Source organism: Gracilinanus agilis, chromosome 4 (genome assembly GCF_016433145.1).
Source record: "Gracilinanus agilis isolate LMUSP501 chromosome 4, AgileGrace, whole genome shotgun sequence".
In the NCBI taxonomy this organism is placed as follows: Eukaryota; Metazoa; Chordata; class Mammalia; order Didelphimorphia; family Didelphidae; genus Gracilinanus; species Gracilinanus agilis.
Genome location: NC_058133.1, coordinates 432,382,350 through 432,409,453, shown reverse-complemented (window position 1 = coordinate 432,409,453; position 27,104 = coordinate 432,382,350). Strand labels below are relative to the sequence as shown.

At 36.4% G+C, this 27,104-nt stretch overlaps 1 protein-coding gene and 1 pseudogene across 1 annotated transcript in view; one reads left to right on the top strand and one right to left on the bottom strand.

Annotated features, from left to right (window-relative positions):
* RPS6KA2 (ribosomal protein S6 kinase A2) overlaps positions 1–27,104 on the top strand; it is a 538,080-nt gene that overhangs the window by 48,847 nt on the left and 462,129 nt on the right. The gene's annotated exons all lie outside the window — the stretch shown is intronic.
* The window catches only part of LOC123244634, a 44,669-nt pseudogene continuing 32,329 nt past the window's right edge, over positions 14,765–27,104 (bottom strand).

The following is a 27,104-nucleotide window of genomic DNA, read 5'->3' as shown; positions in this document are numbered from 1 at the left end:
TCAGAATGCATTAGATTGTGAGTCCCTGAAGAAGGGGCTGTTTTTTACCTTTTGTAAATTTTTATTTTTTTGGATCTCTAGTGCTTAGCACAATGTCTGGCACATAAAAGATTACTCAATAAATATTTATTAATTGACTTACCCTTACCATTGCACCATACTTTTGTCCATGAAATATAGAGAGTGTAACATTAGATTTTCAAAACAGTCTAAAAATGATGAGAAGCAAAGGGAGTTCCTTCCCATATGCAAATCAAGAGGTCCACAGTCATGCAGCAGCAGTATCTGGAGACAGTCAAAAGCAAGTCTAAATTCAAAGAAAAAGAAACAAAAACTTGTAGCAAACAGGTTAAAGGAGGAAGTATGGTTGAATTTATTTGTAGAGTTTACCAAAATCTGCTATGCTTATTTAATTTTATGCTTTTATTTTATTTTTATTTTTAAACCCTTACCTTCCATCCTAGAAACAATACTGTGTAATTGGTTCCAAAGCAGAAGAGCGGTAAGGGCATTGGGGATTAAGTGACTTGCCCAAGGTCACACAGCTAGAAAATGTCTGAGGCCAGGTTTGAACTTAGGACCTCCCATCTCTAGGCCTGGCTCTCAATTCACTGAGCTACCCAGGTGCCCCCTAACTTTATGTTTGTTTGTTTTTTAAACCCTTAACTTCTGTGTATTGGCTCCTAGGTGGAAGAGTGGTAAGGGTGGGCAATGGGGGTCAAGTGACTTGCCCAGGGTCACACAGCTGGGAAGTGTCTGAGGCTGGATTTGAACCTAGGACCTCCCATCTCTAGGCCTGACTCTCAATCCACTGAGCTACCCAGCTGCTCCCTAACTTTATGTTTTTAATTAAAGTTGGAGGTAATGTCCTTGTCCATCTTATATCTGGAATGAGTTATCCTAGTTAGAGATTTCACCTGAGTATCACATCATCCTAGATGAAAGACAAGCAAGGAGCGTATCAAGTCCTACACTCCAAGTCAAGGCATGGGTGTCAACAGTTTGGCATGTTGGGACTTAGGGGGAAAAAGTAGATGTAGCTGTTTTTTTGAAAGCTTCAAAGAAATTCACATACCTATGATGAAAAAGAGGCATTTAAGAGCACGAGGAAGTAGAATTTCAGGGTTATTATAATTAGATTTGTGGAGGTTGAGAGACTATACTAGGAATAGTACTTGAGAGACCATAGAAAAACAACTAACTGATTAGAATGTATTTTGGCTGTATGTTGCAGTAGGACAAGAATATATTGGAGAGTGGAGGAATAATGTGTTTTGGGAGTGAGTTTTCTGTGTGGGAGGTTGGGATTTGTAACTGCACATTAGTATTTGGCATAAGAAAAACTGTGTATAGGACTTCATGTGAAAAGATGAGTATGTATACCTAATAACTAGTCATATTTTTGGTTGCTATTGCCTTAACTTTACACAGCATATACCAATACAGAAAGAACTCTAATGATAAGCTATCATATGATATTCTCTCCTGTGTAACTTGTTTAGATTATGGGTTCTTCCTGCTTTCTTTTTAGGAAGAGTTTTCTCAAGAGGGCACATGATGACCTAGGGTGTCATGTAAAAACCTATGTTAGGACATAGTTGGAAGAACCATCGAGGTTGAATCACTCCAGCACATTCCAAGTTCCAAGGTGCTACGTAATGATTTGGAGCTCACAAATTTGAAGGAGAAAAGATTATTGTCCTTTAGGGATCTCACCTTATATGTTGATCATCCAGACAAAAAAAAAAGAAACAAATGATAAGATCAATAAAGGAGAGAAGGCAAAGAAGTGATAGTATTTATTGAAACTGGGGCAGGTAGAGGTTATTCAAACATCTGAAAATGTTTGAAGAGGGAAGGAAAGAGGAGGGAAGGTAGAAAGAGAAGAGGGAAGGAAATTATGTATTTATTTGAAATGGAAAGTGAAGTGTTAAAAATCATGAAGAAGTAGGAATAGAGAATTGTAATGGGGTATTAGGCTAGAATAAAAAGGAGGAAAAGGGTGTGCTTGAAACAAAGGTGAGGTAAGAGAGACAATCACCTAGGGATGATTATAAAAGAAAGTAGGGTAAGAAGTGAAGAATAGACACAGTTATCTGAATCTGAGTTGGGACAAAAGATGGAAATTGGATTACTTAAGTAGTACACATTGCAGATATCATGTAGAGATTTTTTTCTTTGTTTTCTGTGTGTGTGTGTGTGTGTGTGTGTGTGTGTGTGTGTGGTAGAACTTATAATGTTTTGATTGAGGGAAAAAAACCAAACCCAAACATATGCCAAAACCCTTCAGTTATGAACCATGAATATGAATGAGAAGAACTCACCTATAGAATGAAGGAAAGTGGCAGAATGAAGTAAAATGTATAGCTTTTGATAATACATGCCTTTAAAACATAAATACTCCTGAAGAATTAAATTATGGGATTAAAGCAAGATCCATTATATCTCAGCTCAAAAAGAAAAGAATAAAAATAGATCAGGTCAAGGGAACAAGCAGGAAAAACATTTTGTAGTTAAAGGCACTATCTATAATAAAATAATGTTGATTTTAAAATATATCTGAACCAAATGGTAAATCATCATTGAAAACCAAAAGAAAATCACTTAAGGAAAAGATTATAAGATTACAAAAATTACAAGAAGACCTATATTATAAGACAAAGCTTATAAGTTATTTCAACATGCCTCTTTTAGAGTTAGATAAATATCCCAGAAAGATAAAAAAATAAAGATTTTAAGGCACTAAACATAATACTAAAGAAACTGTATATTATAGACCTTTGACCCCTGATACTCTTTTATCTCATTTTCAGATTCAGCCACTATATCATCTATATCTTTTGAGCTATTCATAATTGTTTACCTCACTTAACTTTCTTTTGTGCATTGCTTACATTTCAAACATTGTACAACTTCTTTTTTTGAAAAAAGGTGGGGCAGCTGGGTAGCTCAGTGGAGTGAGAGTCAGGCCTAGAGACAGGAGGTCCTAGGTTCAAACCCGGCCTCAGCCACTTCCCAGCTGTGTGACCCTGGGCAAGTCACTTGACCCCCATTGCCCACCCTTGCCAATCTTCCACCTATGAGACAATACACCGAAGTACAAGGGTTTAAAAAAAAGGATTGCTTATATATTAACCAGTTCTATTAAAATATATTTTTTCTCTATACAATATTGTAGTAATTTTTTGTTGTTTTCCAATTGTTTCAGTTGTTTCCAAGAATCCCAACCCCTTTTGGAGTTTTCTTGGCAAAGATACTGTAGTGGTTTACAATTTCCTTCTTCAGCTCATTTTATAGATGAGGAAACTGAGTCAAACAGAGTTAAGTGACTTGCCACAGGTCACAAACTAGTAAGTGCCTCAGGTTATATTTGAACTCAAGAAGATCAGATGTCTTAACTCCAGGCCTGGCACTCAGTGCACTTCCCCACCTCACTGTCCCTAGCTGTACTTAATTTTTTTAAAGGATAATTTATTATTGATTACTAATCATTTTCCTTTGCATTTTAGTATTTCATATTCTTTTGCTGTTAAAAGAGAAGCATTGGATGATTCCAATTTGAGTTTTTAGACTCATGATACTTCTCATCACTACTTGTAGTATTTACTTTTTCATCTTGTAGAGCTGGTGTTGGTTATCACATTTCTAGGTTAGGTAAACCTAGGATTTCTCTCTGATGGTACACTATTAATTCTATTGATTAACATTTTAGTCTTAGGTTCCATTGTTTCTGGGCAATTTTTAAAAATGATTTCCTGAAATGCACAGTTTATCTTTTTTGTTTCTTTGGGTATTTTTGAGAAGGCTAGTGATCCTTAGATTTCCATATTCTTTTTTATCATGTCAAAATTTTGAGTTCTATGTTCTTCCAATTTTGCTGGTGTTTGATTTTGCTTTGATAATTCTTGTTATGCCACTGAACTTTTTAATCTAATCGTATCCATTTTTTCATTCTATGAAATGCTTTGGTGAGCATTTCAAACTTCTATTCTAAAGCATCTGCTCTTTCTTGTTTCCATTTATTTTACTTTCTAACACATAATAATATAAAATGTAAAATAACAATAATATTATATGACAGTAATAAATTATAACATATTATCCAAGAGAAACGAATTCTCACATTAGAAACATCCAAAAATCCATGTCTTATTCCTTTTTTCCCTCTCCCTCATACCTTTACCCCTGCCCCAAGAAGGTGGCTAATATAATATAGGCTATACAATATTATCACAAAATACATATTTCCTTGTTCATTTTGTTTTGAAATAAGACACATATTGCTTCCATTAGAGAAAAGTTCATGGAATAAATAAAGCAAAGAACAATATATTTTGATCTGCATTTGGACTCTATCTGTTCCTTCTATGGTGATGGGTATCCTTTTTTTTTTTATCATGAGTACCTTGGAATTATCCTGGATCCTTGACTTGTTGATAATTGTTAAGTCATTCATAGTTGATTATCATACATAATAATTGTTGTTACTGTATATAAAGTTCTCCTGGTTCAATTCACTTCCCTTTGCATCACTTCATATAAATCCAGGTGTTTTTTGTGATCGTCTTGTTTGTCATTTATTATGGCACAATAGTATAGTAAAGCATCTATTTGTATAACTTTTTTTCATTAAGAGCTATGATTTCCTTCATGAGCCCATCCTTAAATTTTTTTATTGGGCCTTCTACCATTTTGGGGGGTTCCTACAGCCATTCTAGTCACTTTTCTTAGTGCTGCTTAATGCAGAATTATTTTCTTCTTCTGGAGATTTCTCTTAAGATTTTCTTACCTCATAATATTTCATTGTATTAAGAGGCCTTCAAAGCTCATTTTCTTAAATTTTAATGATTTTTCTGTAGGAATTTCTACATAGGAATTTCTATTTTCCCCACCTTTTGTTTGTTATTGTTTTTTGTGCATTTCTAATTGCTTTATAGTGTCAAAGACAAACTGAGTTAATAGATTGTGACATTTACTGAAATATAGGCCTGGAAATAATTAATATAATATTTCATTTGATTCTCATATTAAAACTACAAAGTAGGGAGGACAAGTATCATCATTTGTATTTTACAGAAAATTAAACTGAAATTAAGAGAGGTTAAGTGATATGCCCAAAGACATCCAACTAATAATTAAAGTATCTGACTACATATTCATTACTCTTTCCATTATACCATACTTTCCCTGTGGGGTAGGGAAGAAACCCCATAGACTTTCCACTGTAGGTAGTGTAGATTCTACTAGGGCAGTGATTCCCAAAGTGGGCACCACCACCCCCTAGTGGGTGCTGTAGCAATCCAGGGAGAGCGGTGATGGCCACAGGTGCTTTTTATCTTTCCTATTAATTGCTATTAAAATTAAAAAAAATTAATTTCCAGGGGGCTAAGTAATATTTTTTCTGGAAAGGGGCCAGTAGGCTAAAAAAGTTTGGGAACCACTGTACTAGGGGAACCTAAGAGATGGAAAATAGGAAAATAAGGGGAAATAATAATGGCAGGTATGCAGTAGAAGTCATTATTCATCTGGGTAATTGATTGGATGGCTCAGAAATGAAATAGCAATGAGAGGAATAGTTACTGATGGGTATTAGGGGTCATATAGAATCTTCTCTACTCATTTCTCTTCCAAGAACAGGTCATATGATACAACAACACTAAGCATTAATGAAATTTTGAGCACTAAAGAAAATACATTATAAGATGTTTCAGTTTAAAATTACCATTTATTCTGATTAATTTTACTTATTTTCTTAATACTGATGCACTTTAACTGTTAGATCATCAGGGCTACACTATTTCCAAAGGATGATCTTTACAGAAATAAGTATATTACTCAGGACTAAACTCATTAATGTCTAAAAGGAACATGGAATATACTTTAAGATTATAATCATAGACTACATATATAGCAATATATCAGGAAGAAGATTATTGGAGGCAGTCAACCAAATCAATAGTGATTAAAAACTTACTATGTGAAAGGCCTTATACTAGTTGTTAAGGATCATTGAATTTAGAGGCACAAGATCATTTCAGCTAACAGGATGAAGAAATCTGCAGAAGGAAGAAGTCTGAATAGATCTATCTCTAAGAAGGTCATTTTATAATGTACCCCAAATACAATAATACTTTTGGCTCACTTTCCATTTAGTAGAAAAATGAAACAATATAACAAATGATGAATGGATTTTATTTATGGAAATGTATTAATTTGGTGACCAAATTATGAAAATTAATTTTTTCTTAATATTATTGAAGAAATACATAGTTTGAATTAAAATTGAATTCAGTGGTCATCTAAAAAATTCCAAATAAATCATCATCAATCTAACCTAGAAGAATTTTAGTTATAGATAACTCACTACATCCTAAGGGAGTCTATTATCCTTCGGGTCAACTCAAATTTTAGGGTGCTTTTCTTTATAATGTTGCTTCTTTGCAACTTTGAATCATTCATCCCTGTTCTAAACTTTGGGTTCAAGCAGAACAATTCTAATCTCTCTTGAATGTGATAACCCTTCACATAATTAGAATCAGTTACTAAGTCTCTCCCATAAAATTTTCTCTAAGCTAAGCATCCTAGGTTAGTTTAGCTGATCTAAGCAACTATACTCACTCTTCTAATCATTCTGGTTACTCTCCTCAGGCAAATGGAATTTTGTCAGTGCCGTTTCTAAAACGTGGTTTCTAGAATGAAACATAATATTCTGAAGGTTATTTGGCCAGGGCATAGTGTGACAGGAACAGGATCTACCTCATTGGTTGGTCTGTAGATTCCTCTTATTGTAGCTTACAATTGTGTTAGCTATTTAGATAGTATATCATTCTATTGACTTAGATTCATTTTGTAGTCCTCTAAACCCCTAAAGCTTTTTCAAGCTCTAGTGCCAGATTCAACGTAGTAAAGGTATATTGTTGTTAATAGAAAGATGGAACAGAAAATTAATCCCTTTGGTAGCTTTATCAAAAGTTATGGTCTTAGGAGAAGTATTATTTGCCCATGAGCTATGGAATAGCCTATGAATTCATTGGGACAAACAATAATTTTTATATAAGTTCATTCTGTGATAGCAATGGTCGTATGTTCCTGCGTGTCTATATGTGTATGTTTCTACTGACATTACACTTAGAATGTTTGGTCTTGAGCAGATGAGACTAGATGGAGCTGGTCTTACCTTTAATTATTTCTTTTTTTTTTCAATCAAAGGTTGGATTCCACGCCTCACATTTTATTGCTCTTTTTTGGTGTATCTTTAATTGTGTGTTTTTAAAGAATGGATAATACTCCAAGGAAACATACAACAGTTGTAGTTCTTTAAAAAACACACATCACTGACTGTTAGAAATATAATAGCAGCTGTTGCTGTGGGAAAGCCAAGCATTTCAAGACTTATTCAAGCCTACAGTGAAATAAGATAAGTTGTGCTGAAGCACAAGAGAAAGCATAATTTTTTATGTTATTTTTTCCAGATTATATGTTGGTACAGTTTTCAATAATCATTTTCTCATATATTTTGATCCATGCTCTCCCCCTCATCTCTCTCTCTTTCTTTCTCTCTCTCTCTCTCTCTCTCTCTCTCACTCATTCACTCACACTCACTCACTCACACACAATACAATTCTGTTTATTTGCTATTGTACCATTTACATTCTGAAGGCATCTCAAGGGCCAAATTTTGTTTAGTAGATTATGTAGCATTATATAAACCAATCTTTTGCCTTGTTATGTTACCCTTGTGCTATCATACAGTACAGATTTCCATGTTCATCATGTAAAAGAAGACACATATTGCTCACAGTAGAAAAAAATTCATGGAGGAAATAAAGTGAAGAATGACATGCTTCAATTTTTCTATAGCAGTGAATAGCTTATTTTTTGTCTTGGGCCTTTTGGAGTTGTCCTGGATCCTTGTATTGCTAATATTGGTTATGTCATTCACATTTGGACACTGTCGATTGTTACTATATACAAAATTCTCCTGGTTCATTTCACTTCACTTGGTATCACTTCATATAAGTCTTCCCAGGTTTGTTTGTTTTTTTTTTTTGTGATCTTCTTGTTTGTCTTTTCTTATGTGCAATGATATTCTACTACACTCAGTCTGAGATCATGCTAGCTATCCTTGCTTTTTTAACTTTGGCTGAACCATAGTAGATTCTGTTCCAGCCCTTTATCTTTACTCTGTGTGTCTCCCTGATTTAAATGAGGAAAGCATAATTAAAAAATGGAAAACAGTGCCAAGAACAGACAAGTTCTGAGTACTTAAGACTTAAAAAACAGAGGCATTCAAAAGGACTGGAGGCTAGAAGAGTTGTTTATTCCTTGACAGTGTGATATAGTATTCTTCAAAGTGAAACAACAGCAAAAAGACTGATAAAAAACAGTTGCAAACCATTGCTGTAAAAAGTACTATTGGCAAGACAATATAAATACTAGAATATTAAAGATTACAAAAAAGTAATTTTTACTGATGCACCTTGCTATATCATTCAAGATTATATCAAACCTATTATCAGACAAAGTTCAAGTGAATTTGTAAGATATGGATATCCTTATCAAATTGCAAAACATACCACTCCCCTCCTGCCCCCATCAAATGTGGAAGGGACCTTAGAAATTATGTATTGCTGTCCCTTTATTTTACAGACCCAGAAATTGATGTCCAGAGAAGTTATGACTTGACCAAGGTCAAATAGTGGTAAAATATGGACTCAAACTTGGAGTTCATAAACTCCAAAGCTAATGTTTTTTCCTACTGTGCAATTCTATTCAATTCTTTCAAGAACTTAAAGCCTCTCTATTTTAGTTTCTTTAATTATTTATTTTAGTAAGCATAGAAAAGTATTATTTGTAATAAACTTAGAGGGCTAGGCTGCATGAGTTAGAAAGAGAAACTCCATTTAAAATCACTCTAGACCAGTGATGGGCAAACTTGGGACACTAATAATTTGCTGTTGGAGTTGTGAATGTGTCCAACCATTCTGGAAGGCAATTTGGAATTATGCCCAAAGGCTTTAAAAGAATGCATGCCCTATGATCCAGCAATACCACTACTAGGTTTGTACCCCAAAGAGATAATAAGGAAAAATGTTTGTACAAAAATATTCATAGCCACATTCTTTGTGGTGGCAAAAAATGGGAAAATTTGGGGGCATCCTTCAATTGGGGAATGGCTGAACAAATTGTGGTTTATGCTGGTGATGGAATACTATTGTGCAACAAGGAACAATAAACTGCTTGATTTCCATAGGAGCTGAAAAGACCTCCATGAACTGATGCAGAGCGAAATTAGCAGATCAAGGAGAACATTGTACACAGAAACTAAAACATTATGGGATGAGCATATGTAATTGATTTTGCTACTAATAGCAATGCAATGATACAGGACAATCCCAAGGGACTTATGAGAAAGAATGCTATCCATATGGAGAGAAAGAACTATGGGAGCAGAAATGCAGAAGGAAAACATTTGATTTACCACTTGTTTATATGAGTATAGGATATGGGCTTGTGGTTTTTAAAACATTGCTCTATTACAAAAATGAATAATATGGCAATTGGTATTAACTGATAATACATGTATAACCCAATGGAATTGCTTGTTGGCTCTGGGAGGGGAGAGTGAAAAGGGGAAGGAAAGAACATGAATCATATAACCATGGAAAAATACTTAAATTACAAAAAAGAAAGGTAGGCTGCAATAAAGATGAGAAGGTGCATTAAAGTTCCATACAGAGGAGTTTTTATTTGATTATTGAGGGAATAATAAATCATTGAAACTTATTGACTCAGGGTCATTGAAGGTGTACCAGTATTCTCTGTAATCTATTAATTTGTTAACTAGAATTGTACAGAGTGGATCTGTACAGATGTATAGTGTAATGATGGATCCCAAGAAGACACTATCTTACATTGGACCCAGTATAATTTTATTATTAAAGTTATCTTATTGTAGCTTGTCTAGTCTTTTTGTTAAGGGTATGTACAAGAATATTCATTTAATCACAGAATTCATTTTCTTGACCATCTAAAATAACAGAGTGCACCATATTGGAAAAATGCTAGAGTACTTTCTGAGATATTAGACAAGTAGTCTGGGGCATGTAAGGGTAATATATTAGAGTGGATACAGAGCTATTCTTGGAGTTAGAAAACATTTGTCTACAAATACTTTTCTAGGGCTAATGTTAAGCTTTTTTTTTTTTTTTTTGGTCTTCAAGGTAAGGTGTATCAAATAAGCTATTAGATTAAATTTTTTTTAGTTAAAATGTTCAAAAGAAGATAGAAAAGGGGAAAGGTAGAACAGTATTTTGAAAGAGAAAAGGAGATCAGAGTGCCAATACCTACAAAAAGTCTTAGCTGGTATTCTTTCCTTATGGCAAAACTTTCATGAAATCCTTCAATGTGATGTAGAACAAAAAGATTTCCTATTGTAATATGCATTGTTAAGGTATATCTGTCTATGGAGACCTGAACTACTACTTGGGGTGACTGAAAAAGCAAAAATAGCACAAGGAAGGAAACACACACTTATTAAGCTCTTACTATGTGCCAGAAACTGGGCTAAGTAAGCACTTTACGAATACTATGTCATAGCAACCCTGGGATGTAGGTGCTTTATAAATATTACTTCCTTTGATTCTCAAAATAACTCTTTGAGGTAGGTGCTATTATGATAACCATTTTGGGGAAATTGAGGCAGACAGACAGGCTCACATAGCAAGTGTCTGAGATGATAATAATAATGGTAATAGTTAACATTTATAATTTATAATAACCTTGTGCAATGCGAGGTGCTTTATCAAGTGCTTTACAATTACTATCTCATTTGATCCTCACAACCTTGGGAGGTAGGTACTGCTTTTGTCCCCATTTTACAGTTGAGGGAACTGAGGCAAATGGAAGGAAAGTGATTTGCCCAGGGTAACAGAGGTAGTAAGTGTCTGAAACAGGTTTTAAACTTAGGTCTTCCACTTTCTCTTTAATTCCTGCCTTGACTTCCCGTGTTTCCCTAGTCCTTATACCTTGGAGTGAGAGTTATACGTGTCTGGTCTTACATATCTCCTCAAGAATGAGTTTCCTTTGCAGATCTCTTCATGCTGGTGTATTATTGGAAGGATTCAGAGGCAGATTTTTTTTTTCACTTGGCCAATTGCCTATGTGTTGTTTACCACTGATAAAACTTTCCTTGAGCTCAACCAAAGACTCACGTAAGTGTGTATTCTGAGACACCACCTGTTTCTAGCAAGAGCAGTCTTAGCCAGGGAAGTTAAAGTAACAGTGCAGTTTGCTTTTTTAAAATGAATTCTTTCCTTCCTTCATCTAATAAATCCTTATTAAGCATATAACATCAGCAAGACACTTTGAATAGGTACTGAGGGAAATGTACGGTTTAGAGAAGGCAAGGTCCCTTCCATCTTGAAACTTAAGGACTAGTAGATTTTAAGAGGAGTAGGACCAACATACAGATAGCTATGACACACATTTCATGATAAATACACCAGAAAATTACCAAATAAAGTGCTTCCAAGGGGGAGATCATTACTACTTGGTGGGGTAACAGAGTTAGAGAAGATAGGCAGTAGATAAATACCTGTGAAATTAAGTAGATGCTCTTTTCACCCCATTTTTATGTATTGAAACTTCAGACTCTAAATTCTGGATACTTTCCATTACAGAACCTATTGATATGTAAATATGAAGATAGATAGTAGGCACTTAAAAATGTTGATTGGATTGGATTGGGTCAGTATTTCATATCCATTACTCTAGCAACATGTGCCTTTTTCATTTCAGGAACATTGTTTCCTTAAGTCAAACCAACAAGTCACCATAGAAAGACAAGATTAATTTCACATTTCTGCTTGAATAGTAAGACCTAGTCTTTTTCTTCTGCAAACAAATTTTTTCTTTCAAAATATTTGTCCTGTTTACATTTTCTTTTAGTAGTGGCCAACTTATTATAAACCCATGTACTCACTTATATTTTAAAATTTATTTTTTGTTACACTAAAATTCCCAGGTATCCCCCACTCTTCCTCCCCTTCCTATACTAAGAAAAGCATAATTTAACAAAAATATATATGATTATATATTATACACACACACACATATATGTATACCATGTCTTGCTCTGATTATATTATGTCAGTTCTGTACTCACTGATACCAATTCCCTCTAACTCTTGAGTTCAGCCCAACCATAACCTAAGTCATCAGGTTACTTTTAACTTTCACAAGTTCCCTTCCACTGTGACAAATGCAGAACAGAGTGCTAATCTATTTTTTAAACTGTGTTTACATTTCAGCTTTTTTCTTTGCCTTGCCTTTGTTGCATGACTTTGAAATTCAACTGTCAGAATTGAATAATTATACTTTTTTCATTGCTATTATTTTGCATTTCAATAAGGTTGGGTTTTTTTAAATTCTTACCTTCTGTCTTAGAATTAATAGTAATGGTTCCAATAAGGGCTAGGCAGTTAGAGTTAAGTGCTTTGCTGAGAGAGTCATTCAGCTAGGAAGTGTCTGAGTGAACCCAGGACCTCCCATCTCCAGGTTTGACTCTCTCTCCACTGAGCCACCTACCTGCCCCCTTTCAGTAGGTTTTTGAGGAACAGGAAGCTTAGTGAAGAAGTGTGATAGAGACAGGGTTTGTGGTAAAGGGATAAACTTGTTGATCCATTTCTTTAGAGTCTGCAATCTCATCTTAGTAGGATTGCAAAATCAGAGAAGGAAGGAAGTATCCCATTTTTCAAATGATATTTTTCTAACTTTTTTCAGATTAAGGGACTTGACACGAGGAAATATTATTTAAAGGCTAGAAAGAGATTCGTATATGTGTTTGTGTGTGCGTGTGTGTGTGTGTGTGTGTCTAAATTAATGGCTGAAAAAATAAACAAATAAATAAATAAACAAATGAATTCATGGATGACAGATTAATGGTGGTGGACCTGGCTTGGGACCACTCCTAAGGATAGGATGCTTGAGATGGATGGACAATGATTTTCAACCACTATGGCAATTTTCTAAGTTAATAAACATAAAAACAGGGCTGATTTCCTTGGTAGAAGTTAACTTACTTGGATGCTGTCTATAATGATAAAATCACAAGTCCAGTCCAAAATAATTGCATATTCTTAGACTGAGAAGTTCTGATTTGTATTCAGGGACAGAAATAAAATATACTCTGGTGCGCTTTGCAAACAGCCTGAAGGTTTAATTTTTAAAATTAGTAAATAAGAGTTGGAGTAGGCCATGCACTTCCCAGGTGTATAGAAAATGGTTGTGAAATCTTTTAAAGTGGCACTATAGCTTAATTCTTCATCTAATGGTATCTGCAATGGATACTTACTGAAAATGTAGCTGGGTTTAAAAAAATACTTATTCTGTGTTGTACCCAGGGCCCAAAGATGGGAACCAGCTTTGCCATGGCTGGTTTTGTGAGTCTGCTGTGGTAAAGACTGAAAGTTCACAGGGCTGGGGTTGAAATGGGGAAAGGCCTCAGACTCAACCACAGCCTTCCCTATTTGGGGAGGAACCAGCTGTCTCAGATTATTCAATCAAACCTTGGATTCTAAGGAACTAAGCTGAGAGACTGAAGGCAACGTTAACATCTGAAGTAGGAGCAGGAGCCTCAATCCCCAGGTACCCCAAGACTTAAAGAACAAATAAAGATTTGTCAGATGGGCTTAATTTAAAGTTGTTGATGATTCCATAAAGAACTCTCAAAGTTCCCTATATTCACTTTTTATAGACATGAGCCTGTCTTTCTGTCCACCTACACAAGACCAGTCCCATCTTTCAGATTCCCCTGAGTTTTTTTTTGCAGCAGGATAGCCAGATAATTAACTAGACAAAGCATTATGAACCTTCCAATATTGCAAGATTTCGATTTTCCCATATATATATAATTTTTTATCAGCTACAGTCTTACAGTCAGTAAGTTTTGAAGGTAGCATCTGGACTCAGGTCTTTGGGACTCTAGGCTCACTGTGATGTTTCATCTGTAAAATGAGGGGGAGAGGATAGAAGATCCTGGAGGTGTCTTCTGGCAGTAAATCCCACGATCCCTCAGTCCTCTGGCTTTTCCCCGTCAACTTCTCTCCCCTCCCCAAATAGGCAGGAATGACTAGCTGGGGCTAGGAGAGGGGGAGAGAGAACACATAGCCCTGCTTGCACCATGGTGACACACCTACCCCCCAGCAGTGGGGAGAATGGGGTTGAGTGTGAGAGCCAGAGGAGGAAAAAAGGGAGGGAGGAAGGAAGAAGGGGATAGGGGGAGAGCTTGACCATTTTCCCTACCAAGTCTGCTAGGAGTCTCAGTGCAGAATGATGGGAGTTGGGGCAAGACTTCCTTCCCCTTTACCTACAAGTAGGCTTTGGTCCTTATGAGATACATGGAGCTGGGTGTAGGTATGAGGCATAAGCTGGCCAGGCCTCAGCCCCTTAGATGGGAGAGGTGGAGGGGTGAGGGAGCATGGTCCCCCTTGCCCCCAGTCTGTCTATTCCTTGCCACCCAAGTCTCAGACAGGGTGGTGGCCTAGCCCAGGAGGCACAGGAGGCACATAGGGAGCATCTTACCCTACTTTAGGCTGGTCAGTACCAGCTGAGAATAAATTAGTTTCTGGCTTTAGGGCTCATCCATATGGGAACCTCCAACAACAAGGAGGACCTGGCTTCCTCATCTTTTTGGAGGGAGTTAGAGGAGCAACTTCTTAGGGTGGGGGCTCTGAGTCAGACCCAGCATCACTGCTTTATCTTCTCAAGCATCTCCTGCATCCACTTTAGCTTTTCTGCCTCTTTGTCTAGGGATGGTTCTCTCAGTCCAGCTATCCTGGGACAGTTTGCTGATCATCTGCTGGATGCAGTGGGACTGGTAATTTTCATAATGAAAGCCAATGTCCTTCAGGTCATACATGCACATCTAGATCAGCAGGTCCTGATGCTTCACAAAATTGTAATGGGTTTGGTTCTCCACTTTTATGGTGTCCCAGATATAGAACCTCCCCGCCCCACTGACCCTTGGCCTTGACCATGATATTACTGCCTATGACGGTAAAGGGTGGGCTTTCCTTTAACTCTTGGTTCTAATGCTTGAACTCCTCATCTTCATCTGAGTTGGAATCTGGAAATTGGTACTCCTTGATCCCAAACCTATCAATCTCTTCCCAGATCCACTCCTTCAGTTTTCAGAATTCTCCCTGGATGAGGCAGTCAGCTTTGGCAAGAAGGGGAACAATATTCAGTTTTTCATGAAGGGCCTTCATGAACTCCACATCCATTGGTCACAACCTGTGCCCAAAGGGGAAGATGAAGTAGAGGCAGCAGTGCACTTGACTGCCCCAAATGTTCTTGTAATTGAAGCCACTCGCATCTGTGAAGTATTGCTTGAACTGTTGGTCCAAGTAATCTGTAATGGGCTTCTAGCACTGGGTACTAACAGCATCCCTGAAGTCTGGTGTGTCCATAATGGTCAGTTTTGGTCTCACACCTTTCTCCTTGATGTCCTCCATACACTTCAGGATCTCAGCCTTCTGGTTGATTCTCTTCTCTTCATTGTGCTAACTTTCCTAGGCACCAGACAGCCATGTCTTTTCTTTGTAGTCAGGCTTGGTTTTTATAATTTCTAGACATTTAATTTTTATAGTTTTGTTGTTATTGTTCTTCCCATTTACACTGTCAGAGTCATTGTGCATATACTACTTATAACATTTTGTATCAGTTCATGTGGTTCTATCCATGCTTCTCTGTATTCATCCTTACTGTTTCTTAAAGTATAGAACTATTCCATTACATTTATATATCATAATTCATTTAGCCATTCTTCAATCCATAAGCATTTACTTTGTTACCAAGTCTTTGCTACTATAAAAAAGTACTAATATATCTTTATTTTTATATTTCTATCAGTAGCTCCTATCTCTGCCTCTGCCTCTATTCTCTTCTATATCTTTTGGTATATCTGGAGACTTTCATTTTTGTAAATTAACTCCGTAGAATATATTCTCAGCAATGGAATTTCTGAGTCAAAGGGTATGGGCACTTTAGTGACTTTATTTGCATAATTTCAGATTGCCTCTCAGAATGATAATATCAATTCACAGCTCTACCAACAATGTGTTAATATATTTATTTTCCCATGCATGTTTCATCATTGACCATTTCCATTTTTGCCCAAATCAACTTACCTAATTCTTTTGGAATTTCATATCACATTAGATGCTGCTCATAAACAGTGGATAGACCACTTCAGTGATCTCAATTATTTTATTTTATTTTTTAGAATATTTTCCATGGTTGCATGATTCATGTTCTTTCCCTCTCCCCCAAACTCCCCCTTCCTCCCCATAGCCAATGCACAATTCTACTGGGTTTTACATGTGTCATTGATCAAGACCTATTTCCATATCACTGATAGTTGCACTGCCATGATTGTTTAGCATCTATATCCCCAATCATATCCCCTTCAACCCATGTGTTCAAGCAGTTGTTTTTCTTCTGTGTTTCTTCTCCCACAGTTCTTCCTCTGAATGTGGCTAGTTTTCTTTCTCATAAGTCCTTGCTCTGCATCCTTGCATTGCTGCTAGTAGAGAAGTCCGTTATGTTCAATTGTACCACAGGGTATCCTTCTCTGTGTACAATGTTCTCCTGGTTCTGCTCTTTTCACTCTGCATCAATTCCTGGAGGCCATTCCAGTTCACATGGAATTCCTCCAGTTCATTATTCCTTTGAGTATAACAGTATTACATCACCAACAGATAACACAATTTGTTCAGCCATTCGCCAATTGAAGGACATTGCCTCATTTTCCAATTTTTTGCCACCACAGAGAGCGCAGCTATAAATATTTTTGTACAAGTCTTTTTCCTTATTATCTCTTTGGGGTATAAACCCAGCAGTGGCATGGCTGGGTCAAAGGGCAGATAGTCTTTTATAGCACTTTGGGCATAGTTCCAAATTGCCATCCAGAATGGTTGGATTAATAAGTGATCTCAATTCAAATCCTGCCACAGAAACTTACTACCTGTGTGACTTTAGACAAGTTTCTTATCTTCAAACTCAATATCCTCATCTGTAAAATGGAGATAATAATGGGATCTTCTGTACAGGGTTGTTATGAGGATCAAATGAAATAATACATGTAAAATGCTTTATAAACTCTTAAGTGCTATTATAAATGCTAACTATCATTAAATAGATATGGCTTGCTTCCTTATCCATTCCCCTGCCCATGACCTGCTCTATGTCGGATACATAGTCTCTCCCTCCAATATCCCCTACCTCTACCATTTCTTCATGGAAAATCTTCTAATATAGAATGTGAATGTTCTCCCCTGCCCCATCCATTCTTTGTATGATTTTACAGTTTCTTCACCTTTTCTCTGCCATAACTTCTGGTCATATTAAATTCTTTTCACATAGTCTTGGTGTCAAATTGCTGTGCTTTATACATTTTAGGCCAATTAATTACTACTGTTTTTCTATATGATGTTTCAAGTCTCTCTTGCCTGTCTTTAAGTTTCCTTAACTAGTATATACTGCTTATTTCATTTTATTAATACAGATACACATATACAAATTTCCCACTGAAAATACCCCATGTGCCTTACAAAGCTAAGTCCTGATCTCATCCCAAGAAGAATATATTTTTTTCCTTTTTCCTTTTGGTAACACTGATGTACAGAATGTAATTGTTTTAATAAAGAGGCAACCTACATTCAAATAACTGTACTAATACAAAGAAAGACTGTCTTGGATAACTCCTAATTTCTAGTTGACTTTGTCACATATTATTTAAGTTTATTTTTTTCTTTTTGATAGGAAGTTAACCTTCCTAATTATGTTTTGCTTAGATGAGTATTTTGCATCATCTGATCATAGACCAATTGATTGAGGAAATAGTGATTTGAAATTATGGGGGCAGTCACTAAGGAATTCTATATTTCCTATGAATAAAACATATATATATATATATAAAGTCAATAATTATATTTTTTAAAGTTCATTTTTGAAAGAAATTATTATTGAACAGAAATGTGGTGCAGTGCCTTGCATGTTATAGACACTCAAATATTTATTGATTAATTGATCAGTGAAAATATTCAAGTTTCAGGAATAATCGTCATTTGCCAGCCTTTATGCTGTTGCTTTTTATAATTAAATAACTGTATCCTAAATACATCACTTGGGGAGCGTATGCATCTTTTGCTGCAATCATTTTATTCCATGTATCATATCATTTAATGGCTCTAACCATTGATCAATTCCCTGCTAGGATGGTTGGGCATAGTTTCCTCTTTTTGCTTGCAGTCCTATTGTTTTTTGTTGTATATAACAACCCGGTTGCCATTTTATTAGTATTATGTGATAGAAGTTCCACAGAAATGTATAGATCAGTTGAAATTGTGAGCAATTTCAGTGTCATTCCAGTGGGGAGTTTAAGGAAGACATCAAAGCCATTATTGGTTACTTTTGGATAATCTGACTGACTGCAACCGTGCTGTCTTTAGGTTGTAGCCACCCATATTCATCTTATTCTTTTAGGTCAACTGGGTTATTTAGGGGGTGAAAATTAGACACAGATGAGTCTCTGGGGCTAGGAAAGCCACTGTTTTGGTTTCTCAGGAGAAGTTTTTCTGATATGGACATGCCTCTAAACACCAGTCTTCCCCAGTGTGCTAACAAAATGTATCCAGAGAAATAGCGGATTGTGTCTGTCTTTGCCTCCAATGAGAATCCTAGTGGTATAGTGGTCATAATTGGTATCCTCCTCTGTGGAGGAGGTTTAACTTCCAGAAAGTGCTAAATCTATAATAAGATCATTTGGATATAACCAAAACTTTATCTCTGACATGAAAATGATTCTTAGATTGGCCATTGCTTTAAAGGTATATTTGAAATATTTGCTAATAATAAGACCTGTTAGGTGGTCCTGTAGATAGAATTCTGGGCCTGGAGTCAGGAAGATTAATCTTCCTGAGTTCATATATGACCTCAGGTAAATCATGTAACCCTGTTTAACTCAGTTCTCTCATCTGTAAAATGAGCTGGAGAAGGAAATGGCAAACTGCTCCGGTATCTTTGCCAAGAAAACCCCAAATAGTGTCAGGTAGAGTCAGCCACAGCCAAAACAGACTAACCAACAACATCAACAATAAAAGCTAACTTTTATGAAACATCTATGCAAATGCTCTTTGCTAAATGCTTTATATTATCTCATTTCATTTCCTGGGAGGTAGGTGCTATTATTAACCTGTTGTTTTGTGGTTGAAGAAACTGAGGCAGAGGTTAAATGACTTGTTCAAGATAATCCATTTAGTGTCTGAGTTGGGATTTGGACTCAGGTATTCCTGAGCACAACCTGAATTTCATGTTGAATGATTGTAGATTAATGTGCTGATAATCCCCCAATTGCTCTAGCTTCCCAAATACAGAGAAAGTTTCTAGAAAACAGGGGTCCTGTTTTTCTTGAAAACAGAAAGACAAGCTCAATCAGCTGGGTTCCAAACCCTGCAGAAAGAAACCCTGAGAAATTCTACCAACTCACTTATGAAGATGAGCAGGGACAGAAACCACAGAGTACAATGAATTAGAAGAGCAGCAATCTTGGCTTCATGAGGTTGCCTCTATTTAATAAAAACATTGTTTTAAACTTCCACAGCGTTCTGGCATTGTGGTAAGCATATAAAGTTAAAACCAAAGCTTATAGTCTACTGGAAGTTGGTGAGCTGGGAAGATATACACAGCTAAACACGATAAAAAGTTGAGAATGATGGGAGCAAAGGAGACATTTAGGGAAAGTATTAGAAGGCTTTTGGAGTAGGAAGTGAGTTTGTGTTTATGCCTCTGTAAATATCCTTTTTAAAAATCATCCACATGCCTTCTACTCAGTGAACTAGATGATTTCCTCTAGAGCTCTTAACATTTTGCAGGTTTCAGAGGCCGTAGATTAGATCTGTTTACTATCATTTACTTTCAATGTGTCATCAGTTTTTCCTTATCTTGTCATATGGGACTTAGATGATACTGTTCACACTTCTTCACTCATGTCATTTATCTTTGGTGACATGTTGCAACTTTTTCTTTCAGTTTGGGCGATCCCGAGAAATTGTGGTGTTCAGGCGGTAAACTGAAGCCAGTTAGAACTAGATAGAGTAGATGGTTAAATATTCAGTGAGAACTTTTTCACCTTAGAAATTAGCACGCTTTACACATCAGGGCTTCATTTTCTGTTCTGTTGATTGTCTAGGCTTAAGAAGGTGTTAATAATCCAGATTGAATTTGAAAGTGTATCCTTTTCATTTTTTGAGAAATGACTGTTTTCATTTACTAGAAAACCTCTAGAAGCAGTTTATAATTTAAAGCTATGTAGCACAGCACCAGTTATCACCATTTCTTCTAGAAGGCTAACTGAGGTGAATCCGTTTCATTCATGCTACACATTTACTATTGCCCTTTTCAGAACCCAGATGGCCTTTCTCAAGATTACCACTGCCTTGTAGTACTTTATCATTGTCTGGCCTGCTTTCCCTGGCACTCCAAAGGAATTTAAAATAGTTCTTCTCTCAGAAATAGGGTGAGATTCTGGTAAACCTTCTTCTTGACTTCCAATGGGACTATTCTCTATACTAGGACTATTGAATTAAGATAAAAACGGGGGCCACAAAACTATACACAACAGTCCTTATGGGCTGCATAATGACAGTTTAAAAAGCTTTATCTATTTTTATTTTGTTATTTCCCAATTACATTTAAAAAATAAAAACTTACTCCCCAGCTTAGAATCAATGCATGTATTGGGTCCAAGGCAGAAGAGCAATAAGAGCTAGGCAACAGGGTAAAGTAACTTGCCCACGGTCATATATGTAGGATGTGTCTGAGGTCAAATTTGAACCCAGGACCTCCCAACTCTAGTCCTGGAATATAATCTACTGAATCCCCTAATTGCCCCCTCACAATTACATTTTAATCTGTCTAGTGGAAGGCATCTCTGCTTCGATACTGTTGTGTCATCATAGAGATATAGCTACCAATAGATTTATGAAGGACTCATGATTATCCTTCACTTTCATCAACAGAAAGTGAAGGTACAGTGAAGTATATATTTATTGTGGTAACAAAGAAAAATATCATTAAGCTGGAAGTCTTAATTAAATTTGGAAATGAAAACATGGTCACTGTGGGTGCAGTGGGAAGGGAAGTTGTCTACAAATAATGGCAGGAACTCATTTACTCTCAGTTCAGTTCAAGAAAAATTAAATCCAGCAAATAGCTGAATGAGACAATAATGGATAGAGAGGAGAGGGAAAGTATGGATTTGGGGGGCGTTTTATTGGACTCTACTGACATCTAGTGGCTAACATTACAGTTAATCAGAGCACTTGAGAGCTCTATCTTTTAATATAGTCTCAATTAATAAATAAGGAAACTCAGGTTTCCTTAAGATCACACAAGGAAGTGGATAGTAACAGTGGAGTTCAAACCTAGTTTATCAGATTCTAGATCCACTCATCTTTCCACTGTACAACATCCCTCACTACTCAGTTTCCAAGTATTAAGGGGGAGGCAATATGTCTCTATTACCATTAATCTGCTTAAAACATTTATTTAAGCACGCTTATCAAAGTTTCCTTTGATGCATATGTACTACTTTGTGCTGTCCTTTCAAGATAATATTGAAGTAAAAGTTAATCTTTGAACAGTGTGGTGACTCAGTGGATAGGTTGCAGAATTTGTAAACTGGAAGAAATGAGTTCAGATCCTGCCTTAGACACTTACTAGCTATGGGACCCTGAGCAAGTCATTTAACCTCTGTCTACCTCAATCCTCATCTATAAAATGGGAATAATTAAAAAAAATTGCCTCCTATGCCGGTTGTGAAGTTCAAGTGAGATGATATTTGTAAAGCCCTTGAAGTGCTATAAGTGTAGGTAATAATAATAATAATAATAATAATAATAATTAGTAATAATAAATAAAGTAACTAGATGGCTCAGTGGATAGAGTGCTTAGCCTGGAATCAGGAAGATCCAAGTTCAGTTCTAGTTTCAGACACTTTCTAGCTATGTGCCTCTGGTGGACTTTGGCTAGGAACCAGGGAGGTGGCTCAGTAAATTCAGTACTGGAGCTGGAGTCAGGAAGACTAGAGTTCAAATCTGACCTCAGACATTTCCTAGCTGTGTGACCCTAGACATATTTAATCTCTATTTGCTTAAATCCATTGGAGAAGGAAATGGAAAACCACTGCCATGACAATCCTATGGTCAGTATTGGCATACAATGATCCACGAGGTCACAAACAGATGCTATTGAACAACAATTAATGATAATAATGACAATTATTATTATTATCTCTGTTCCTGGGAACAAGAGGGAAAGGACGGTTCTGTTAAAATTCCCCCTACTTTTCCTGTAGATGCACTAATTTTGAGTGTATAGTAAAAATTAAAGTAACATGCCTTGTTTCCACCCTTCCCTCCTTCCACCTAGCCCATGTCCCTAGCCAGCTTTTTATGGCATAAGATGACATATATGTCCCAAGAAGTCATAAGATAAGGCCTTTACCTTTTTTTCCATCCAAAGTACTCAGATACCATCAGGACTTTATGATATCCACAGGTGGTACAGTGGATAAAATGCTGAACCTGAGTTCAGATCAAGCCTCAGACACTTATAAACTCTGTATCCCTGGGCAAGTCATTTAACTGTCACTTACCTAAGTTTTCTCATTTGTAGAATGTGGATAACAATAGCTCTAACCTTCCAAGGTTATTGTACAGAAAAAATGAAGTAATATTTTTTGTGTGTAATTGTAAAGTGCTTCTATACTTTTCATTCTACAAATCTTGAACTATTAAACTCTTTCCATTTCACAGCCCCATTAGAATTACATATTTTGTCTTTTTTTTTAAACTCTTACTTTCTGTCTTAGAATCAATACTAAGTTTTGGTTCCAAGACAGAAAAGCAGTAAAGGCTAGGCATTTGGGGTTAAGTGACTTGTGCAAGAGTTATGTGGCTAGGAAGTAGTCTAGGGCCAAATTTTAACCCAGGACCTCCAGTCTCCAGACCTAGTTCTCTATCCACTGAGCCACCTAATTATACCCCCAGGATCATATATTTTAAAGTTAGGATCGACCTTCAATATCTAATTCACATTATCCTTACATTTCCTAGAGGAAGAAGGTTTGAGATCAAATGACTTACTTTCTCAAGGTCATAGAGGCCAGGATTTAAATCTGGATCCTTTGCCTCTGGGTCTTTGTGTACTACACGGCACCTTAATGGAAATCTATAAACCAGGGAGACCTTTGGATTTTCATATCCTGACCTGAAATGTGATTCTAGCAGTAAACTCATAAAAAACATGATTTCAAAATTCACTCTCAATAATTTTACAGTGGAAAGTAAATCTAATTACCAGTATAATATGATAATCATGTGCGATAATTATTTTTATCCAGATACATGTTTATTTTAAAATCTTTTGAAAACCAATGGGGGTTGCAAAGCACAAGTAAGTTTCCATTGCATATTTTATAAGGCAGATCGAATGGCCTAGGACAGGGGTTGGCAACGTATGACTCTCAAACTATATCTGGCTCTTTTGAGGGCCAGATATGGCTCTTTCTGCAGGAGCCATAAAGTCAATTTTTTTTTCAGGCGCTGTTACAGGAGCGCACACTGTGAGCACTGTACGGCTCTCATGAAATTACTTTTTAAAAAAATGTGGCGTTTATGGATCTCACAGCCAAAAGGATTGCCGACCCCTGCTCTAGGACCATGTAGGAGAACCTATGGTATGCTTTGGAGAAGGGGCTGTTCCCTTCCCCCTTTCCACATTGCCTGAGGATATTTCTCATATCACCTAATCCTCTGCCCAGCAGCCCAATGGAAGTGCTTTGTTTCTCCCTTGTCTGGGGTAAAGGGGCAGCTCATATGTGATGTGAGGTTTGCGGTTTAGGCACTCAGTCTCTAAAAAATTTACCATTACTGGTCTAGTGTGTCTTGGCCACATTGTCTTCAAAGCCTAATTTCCACCATCTGTGTGGGTTTTAAAGCTATAATGATCTTAGAAATAATGTCATTGAACCCCCTTATTTTTCATCTAAGAAAAAATGTCTCAGCCAACATCACACCCCAAGATCTATCTTTTTCTTGTCATATTGACATAGCAAAGGAAGTAAGGTGAGCAAGGGATTAGAAACAGAGAAATCAATACATCTATTCATCACTAAATTCTCCTGGCTCTGTGCTGTGATTTATCCTAAGAAGAAACAGAGGAGAAAGAGAGAAAATAGACCTTTGGGTTATATCACTGATGTAGTTCTGTTTGTATGCCCATTTGACTGTGTACATGTCACTTAAACTCTCTCTTGGCTTCATTTTCTTGGTCTATGAAATACAAGACTAAAAAAGACTGCTAGAGGAGAAGGTAATTCCAATGTGAGAAATCCAGGGGTGGAGTAAACTTCCAAAGTGAAGAGATTTCCTATCTTACAAGGAAAGAGAATATTTGTGCATTCTGGGGGTGGGAGGAGGGGGCATAACATACATATTTTGTATTTACTGGTACATGCAATGCCCTAAGGAATGTCCTCTGAAAACAGAGAAAGTTTCATTTTTGTCTTTATGTTCCCAACATCTAATTGTGACTCTTGGGACACAACTAGTTTTATATAAATTGTAAAAAAAAATGGTGAGAATATCAGGAGTATATTGTTTTTGGAAAGGGGGATAGAGTCACTGCCCTAGATAACAACTCCACAGACCAGTTGCCTGTCCTTTGGCAACCATTCCTCTACACCTTGTCGTTCTATCAGAGAGAGAATATAGTAGACACTTAATAAACATTTATTGACTGGGATATAGGATTCATCCCATCACTGTCCTGAGAACTTGGGAAGAGGCAAGATTCCTGTGCAGGAAAGTTGAGTTCCTGTATACCCTTAAACTTTTATTTGTGTGCCATCTTTGAAGTTCTCATTTCATTACTACATACTTAACCCAAAACATAGAAAATGGGGTCCCTGTAATTAAGGAGCTCAGAATCTCATTAGGAAGGCAAGAGGAAGTTAAAAGATACTACACATACTGGATTCATAAGGTTCCAAGGAATGGAGAAGTTATTAGACTCTCTCCTATTCGCCAACATTTAGTAGCAAATGCTTTTCAAATGTATAATTATGTGGTATAAGTTACCTGTGCATACATAGAAGGTGAAAAAATCCTCACATATACAACTAAATATATTCCAGCAAGACTTATTGAAGGATATCTTATTAAATGATAGATCTACATCTATCCATCTATCCATCCATCTATCTATCTATCTATCTATCTATCTATCTATCTATCTATGTACACACACATATAAATGCTTAAAATGTACAAGGACTTTTTTGATATCCTATACAAATATATACATATGTATACAAATATACATGGAATATGATTTGAGGATGAATAGCTCTTGCTTATACATAGTAAAAGCTTTGCCTCTAACATCATTTGTTATTAGTAAAGTCCCTAATCTTCAAATGTTCTTGGAAATTAGGCAAGGGAGCATGTGACTGAGTCAAAATAATTTTTTCCCTAATGATTCCTCTTTGAACCAAGACAGCTTTGGAAAATAGTCAAGACTTTCTTTGACATCAGCTATAGGTAAGCTACCTGTTGTCTCGTAGGAAACCTATGAAATCTTGTTTCTCATAATTAACCTAGAGATCATGTATAGTCAGTTATGCTGGGAAGTGGAGCTCTCTGTAGATGGACAGTTTGCTCAACTGGACTACTAAAAATAACCACAGGGTGATCTTCACAGAAACTATCGTTATCTTGGAGGCAGAGATAACCTTTTGCAGAAGTTACAATAGAGGGGGAAAAAACCTTTTGAACTTTTGACATACAAATTTATGAGGCAAAAGTGGTTATGCTTCAAAAGCAATTATTAAAATGGAAGTGAAAAATATTAAATGAACCATAGTCAATTCAATGATTTCTTCCACTTAGGAAAAAAAGTCTCCCCAAATGTAGTGGGGTGTGTTTGTATGTGTGTTTGTGTGCATGTGCTATCGTTTCAAAAGGAAAAATAGTAATAACCACAGCAGCAGCAACAATGATAATAATCCTGCTTAATCCATTACTTAAGTAGGTAACAATTTATGCTTCAGTAGCACCTAAAAGCCTGAGTTGTGTCATAGTAGTCAAAAATGTAGCACTGGTTAAGAAAAAGACCACCCCAGACACTGGTGGACAAAATGTGCAGTATACAAAGCAAGGATCAGTGATGGGCAAACTTCTTAAAGAGGGGGCCAAAGGAAAGGAAATGCTCATCTGTCTATCTGTTTCTAAGGCAGTTCTTTTGTATTGTATCCTACTCATTGTATTCGTCAGATTAGGAATAATGTCAAGTGGCCAGATAGAACATTTCAGCGGGCCATATCTGGCCTGAGGGCTATAGTTTGCCCTTCACTGCCCTAGATGTCAATCCACAGATTCTCTCTTTCTTGCAAACCATTACTCTATTTGTATTGTTATCTGAGAAAAAAGGTGGTTAGGAGATAGCGAGATAGTACAATAGAAAATGGAAAATGTAATTTTTAGGAAAATGTGAGTTTGAATCTGACCACAGAAAATTGCTGGCTATATCTATCTGCCTTAATTTTCTCAACTGTAAAATGAGATAAAATAATAGGGCATATTTCCCAGGGTTGTTGTGAAGATCAAATGAGATATTTGTAAAAAGCACCTGGCACATAAGTGCATAATTAATGTTGGTTCTCTTCCTTCCTCATTAGACTGTAGTCTCCTTGAGGGCAGAACTCTTTCTCTTAATCTATTTGTACCCACAGAACTTAGCCCACTGTCTGTCAAACAATAAACACTTAATACTTTATATTAATATAATTCTTCCTTCCTTTGTTCCTTCATTCATTTGTTTGTTCATTCCTTCCTTCCCTTCCATCTAGGATTTGTATCTCAGGCAACAAAAACCTCAGAACTTTTTATTTATGATATAAATCATATGAAATAGAGAGTGTGATTCAAGGCCAGGTAACACAATTGATTCCTCGTTATCTATATGAGCAAGAGAAAGCATGG